The sequence below is a fragment of the Oncorhynchus masou genome, chromosome 24, assembly GCF_036934945.1.
Source record: "Oncorhynchus masou masou isolate Uvic2021 chromosome 24, UVic_Omas_1.1, whole genome shotgun sequence".
NCBI lineage: Eukaryota > Metazoa > Chordata > Actinopteri > Salmoniformes > Salmonidae > Oncorhynchus > Oncorhynchus masou.
The window spans coordinates 6,609,054-6,615,088 of record NC_088235.1 but is presented as its reverse complement, the minus strand read 5'-3'; the positions used below and the strand labels follow the sequence as shown (position 1 = coordinate 6,615,088).

General features: G+C 44.0%; 1 long non-coding RNA gene across 1 annotated transcript; it reads left to right on the top strand.

The window, feature by feature from the left end:
* Positions 1-1,083: 1,083 nt before the first annotated feature.
* On the top strand, positions 1,084-4,237 carry LOC135511808 (uncharacterized). The gene is made up of 2 exons (XR_010451326.1): positions 1,084-3,748; positions 3,798-4,237. It is a non-coding gene; the product is annotated as an uncharacterized LOC135511808 (long non-coding RNA).
* Positions 4,238-6,035: the final 1,798 nt, after the last annotated feature.

The window sequence follows — 6,035 nt, the reverse complement described above, 5'->3', positions numbered from 1 at the left end:
CTGTGGTTGTGTAGGGTGTTAACGGGATATTGTAAGTAGAGTTAAATGTTTTGGTCTGAGATCACTGACAAATAAAGTGCATTGATGTTTCAGCCCGTTCTGTTCTTAGTTCTTAAGTTGTTTCCTGTGTGTGTCTCCTGCTGTGGTTGTGTGGGTGACCTCAACCAGCTGTCTTCTAACCAATAGCTGTCTCTCCTGTTCTCCCTGCTGTGGTTCTCCCAGGTGGCTGCTCTGCTCTGGTCTTTACTCACTGTGTGTGGATCCTTCTTGAATTGCTCTCTGTTCTGTTCATGTGTTTCTCCTGTTTGTCCTGCTGTGGTCTACACATTGTGTTTCTCCTGCTGTGGTCTACACATTGTGTTTCTCCTGTTTATCCTGCTGTGGTCTACACATTGTGTTTCTCCTGTTTATCCTGCTGTGGTCTACACATTGTGTTTCTCCTGTTTGTCCTGCTGTGGTCTACACATTGTGTTTCTCCTGTTTGTCCTGCTGTGGTCTACACATTGTGTTTCTCCTGTTTGTCCTGCTGTGGTCTACACATTGTGTTTCTCTCCTGTTTTTCCTGCTGTGGTCTACACATTGTGTTTCTCCTGCTGTGGTCTACACATTGTGTTTCTCTCCTGTTTGTCCTGCTGTGGTCTACACATTGTGTTTCTCCTGTTTGTCCTGCTGTGGTCTACACATTGTGTTTCTCCTGTTTATCCTGCTGTGGTCTACACATTGTGTTTCTCCTGCTGTGGTCTACACATTGTGTTTCTCCTGTTTGTCCTGCTGTGGTCTACACATTGTGTTTCTCCTGTTTGTCCTGCTGTGGTCTACACATTGTGTTTCTCCTGTTTGTCCTGCTGTGGTCTACACATTGTGTTTCTCCTGTTTGTCCTGCTGTGGTCTACACATTGTGTTTCTCCTGTTTATCCTGCTGTGGTCTACACATTGTGTTTCTCTCCTGTTTGTCCTGCTGTGGTCTACACATTGTGTTTCTCCTGTTTGTCCTGCTGTGGTCTACACATTGTGTTTCTCCTGTTTGTCCTGCTGTGGTCTACACATTGTGTTTCTCCTGTTTGTCCTGCTGTGGTCTACACATTGTGTTTCTCCTGTTTGTCCTGCTGTGGTCTTTACACATTGTGTTTCTCTCCTGTTTATCCTGCTGTGGTCTACACATTGTGTTTCTCCTGTTTGTCCTGCTGTGGTCTACACATTGTGTTTCTCTCCTGTTTGTCCTGCTGTGGTCTACACATTGTGTTTCTCCTGTTTGTCCTGCTGTGGTCTACACATTGTGTTTCTCTCCTGTTTGTCCTGCTGTGGTCTTTACACATTGTGTTTCTCCTGTTTGTCCTGCTGTGGTCTTTACACATTGTGTTTCTCCTGTTTGTCCTGCTGTGGTCTTTACACATTGTGTTTCTCCTGTTTGTCCTGCTGTGGTCTACACATTGTGTTTCTCCTGTTTGTCCTGCTGTGGTCTTTACACATTGTGTTTCTCTCCTGTGTTTCTCCTGTAGGTGGCAGCCAGGGCCGGGGTGTACGACCTTCTCAACCAGCTGGGTTTCTCAGAGTTTGAGAACCTTCGGGACACGCCACTTGCCAGGCTCCGCTGCCGGTGGCAACGACAGAACAACCAATCGCGTCCCTTCAGGGGGGCGTTCATCTGAGCTGAGGAGAGATCACTGTGAACAGCCAGACTATGGCTGCTTCTGAAGTGGTACTCTATTCCCTGTACAGTTCACTACTTTAGACCAGGGCCCTCTGCCCTCTTTTGACCAGGGCCCTCTGCCCTCTTTTGACCAGGGCCCTCTGCACTCTAAAGGGACTAGGGTGCCATTTTATACAACCTATGTCCTCCTGTGCTTTTTTTATTTTATTTTTATATATATACCTTTAAAATGCAATAATGTTTTGTATTTTGAAATGTACTAATGATTTGTAATTTTTACCCTCGTATCACTCTGATACTGTATTATGATAAATACTGCTTTTTTTTTCAAACCCACTACCAATGTTAATTAGTATTTGAATGGATGTTTCAGTACTGTCAGTCGGTATTTCCTAGTTCTGGTGCTTCTGCTCTGACTGCCGCCGAGATTCAAGCTGACATTTTAGTCTCCTTTGCTCTATTGTTTCATTGTTAATATAGGAGGAATTCATATTTTGCCCCCTTGGTGAGAACTGCCTTACTAGTATGGACCCTATAGGTTTACTAGTATGGACCCTATAGGTTTACTTGTATGGACCCTATAGGTTTACTAGTTTGGACCCTATAGGTTTACTTGTATGGACCCTATAGGTTTACTAGTTTGGACCCTATAGGTTTACTTGTATGGACCCTATAGGTTTACTAGTATGGACCCTATAGGTTTACTAGTTTGGACCCTATAGGTTTACTAGTATGGACCCTATAGGTTTACTTGTATGGACCCTATAGGTTTACTTGTATGGACCCTATAGGTTTACTAGAATGGACCCTATAGGTTTACTAGTATGGACCCTATAGGTTTACTAGAATGGACCCTATAGGTTTACTAGTATGGACCCTATAGGTTTACTAGTATGGACCCTATAGGTTTACTTGTATGGACCCTATAGGTTTACTAGTATGGACCCTATAGGTTTACTTGTATGGACCCTATAGGTTTACTAGTATGGACCCTATAGGTTTACTAGTATGGACCCTATAGGTTTACTAGTATGGACCCTTTAGGTTTACTAGTATGGACCCTATAGGTTTACTTGTATGGACCCTATAGGTTTACTAGTATGGACCCTATAGGTTTACTAGTATGGACCCTATAGGTTTACTTGTATGGACCCTATAGGTTTACTTGTATGGACCCTATAGGTTTACTAGTATGGACCCTATAGGTTTACTAGTTTGGACCCTATAGGTTTACTTGTATGGACCCTATAGGTTTACTAGTTTGGACCCTATAGGTTTACTTGTATGGACCCTATAGGTTTACTAGTATGGACCCTATAGGTTTACTAGTATGGACCCTATAGGTTTGCTAGTATGGACCCTATAGGTTTACTAGTATGGACCCTATAGGTTTACTAGTATGGACCCTATAGGTTTACTAGTATGGACCCTATAGGTTTACTAGTATGGACCCTATAGGTTTACTAGTATGGACCCTATAGGTTTACTAGTATGGACCCTATAGGTTTACTAGTATGGACCTTTATCAGAGGATTCACCTGGCAGAACAAACAGCTTAGGCATTAGGGGTTGAAGTGCAGGGTTAAAGTAGGGTTACGTTTAGGGTTAGAAACCAGGGTTACGTTAAGGTTAGTTTGAGGTTATGTTAAGGTTAGTTTGAGGTTACGGTAAGGTTAGTTTGAGGTTATGTTAAGGTTAGTTTGAGGTTACGGTAAGGTTAGTTTGAGGTTATGTTAAGGTTAGTTTGAGGTTACGTTAAGGTTAGTTTGAGGTTATGTTAAGGTTAGTTTGAGGTTACGGTAAGGTTAGTTTGAGGTTAAGGTTAGTTTGAGGTTACGGTAAGGTTAGTTTGAGGTTATGTTAAGGTTAGTTTGAGGTTAAGGTTAGTTTGAGGTTATGTTAAGGTTAGTTTGAGGTTACGGTAAGGTTAGTTTGAGGTTACGGTAAGGTTAGTTTGAGTTTACGTTAAGGTTCGTTTGAGGTTACGGTAAGGTTAGTTTGAGGTTACGGTAAGGTTAGTTTGAGGTTACGGTAAGGTTAGTTTGAGGTTACGGTAAGGTTAGTTTGAGGTTACGGTAAGGTTAGTTTGAGGTTAAGGTAAGGTTAGTTTGAGGTTACGGTAAGGTTAGTTTGAGGTTATGTTAAGGTTAGTTTGAGGTTACGGTAAGGTTAGTTTGAGGTTATGTTAAGGTTAGTTTGAGGTTAAGGTTAGTTTGAGGTTATGTTAAGGTTAGTTTGAGGTTACGGTAAGGTTAGTTTGAGGTTACGGTAAGGGTTAGAGTTAGGGAAAGGCTTCAACTTTTGGGCTGGCGCAACTCCACCTCCGTAAATATATCTGCCAGTTAAACAAACACCACCTTAATCAGAACACAGTATTAGTATTAGTCTGTACTGGAACGTATTGGAAAGTTTCTCCAGTTTAAAATATAGCAGTGTCTCCAACTCCACTCCCAGGTATTCGTTGGCCAAACTGCTGTAGATGCTGCCAAAGCTAAGCTTCTGCTCTGTGTTTTACTGCTGTTTGCATGTGCCTCAGTCCTCACTTCTTCACAGCGGTTTCTCCTCTCATTAAAGGGTTTTAATCTGCGTCAGGTTCATCCATCTTTTAGATATATTTTTTCTTCAATAATGATATATACCAATTGATCCTGGAAGAATATAACTTGCAAATGGCGCAAGTTAAATCCAACTGTCGTACCCCATCAGAACCCCAAAATATACGCTTGTTCTACTCCAAGGTTTGTAAAAGAATGTCAATGTAAACACTGTATAGCCTCAAAACATGGTTCAACTATAATGTTGTTGTCATGGACGGTCTGTCCTTGTATCCATGTGGCTCCGTCCATTTTTCCAGCACCGTCCCTCTGCCTTTTACCAGAACAGTGGTCGGCATGGACGCTTTGTGTGTTTTGAGCTGTGAATTCCCCCTTTTTAAAGGGTTAGTTATGGGATTGAAAGGACAACAAAGCAGTCTCTCTGCCACCTGTTTCGGTAAACAGCTGAGAGACGGACCTGGAGAAATGTAACCACTCTTATATTCACAGACCGAGCTCAGAGCAGTGACCATATATGTAGTGATCCTGGGTTCCTCCTCTGAACTGATACCTCTGCATGCTTGGAACAGCTGCTTGGGACAGCTGCTTGGGACAGCTGCTTGGAACAGCTGCTTGGAACAGCTGCTTGGGACAGCTGCTTGGAACAGCTGCTTGGAACAGCTGCTGAAGCCATTGATGCAACCAACTCATTTGAGGTTTCCAACTTCAGTAAAAGGTGCCCCCCCCCCCCTCCTCTTCGGATATTGGATGTGTCCCCCCCCCCCTCCTCCTCCTCTTCGGATATTGGATGTGTCCCCCCCCCTTCCACCTCCTCTTAGGATATTGGATGTGTCGTCCCCGTCCCCCCTTCCTCCTCCTCTTAGGATATTGGATGTGCTCCCCCCTTAGGATATTGGATGTGTGTCCCCCCCTTCCTCCTCCTCTTAGGATATTGGATGTGTCCCCCCCCTTCCTCCTCCTCTTAGGATATTGGATGTGTCCCCCCTCCTCCTCCTCTTAGGATATTGGATGTGTCCCCCCCTTCCTCCTCCTCTTAGGATATTGGATGTGTCCCCCCTTCCTCCTCCTCTTAGGATATTGGATGTGTCCCCCCTTCCTCCTCCTCTTAGGATATTGGATGTGTGTCCCCCTTCCTCCTCCTCTTAGGATATTGGATGTGTCCCCCCTTCCTCCTCCTCTTAGGATATTGGATGTGTGTCCCCCCTTCCTCCTCCTCTTAGGATATTGGATGTGCTCCCCCTCTTAGGATATTGGATGTGTGTCCCCCCCTTCCTCCTCCTCTTAGGATATTGGATGTGTCCCCCTCCTTCCTCCTCCTCTTAGGATATTGGATGTGTCACCCCCCTTCCTCCTCCTCTTAGGATATTGGATGTGTCCCCCCCCTTCCTCCTCCTCTTAGGATATTGGATGTGTCCCCCCTTCCTCCTCCTCTTAGGATATTGGATGTGTCCCCCCCTCTTAGGATATTGGATGTGTCCCAAATTTCACCCCATTCCAAACAGTAGTGCACTACCTTTGACCTGGGTCCATTGTGCTCTGGTCAAAAGTAGTGCAGTAAGTAGTTGTCCCCCCCGACACGGTGTCCTCTTCTCTCCCGTCTCCTGCCGTCTTCTGTTCTTTGTTGTTATGAACTGCATTTTTAGGTGTTTTTCCAACAAACTATTATGAGTATATTTTGAAAATCTAAGCGACCGTTCGTATTTCAAGTCAGCCTCTCCAAGAACGGATACGTTTTAAAAAAACATTTTTATATGTAAATATTGTTCAGTAAATAAATGCAGTTTGTTTTCACAAAAAGTCAGTTCTGAGGGCTTCTGGGAAGGACGTGT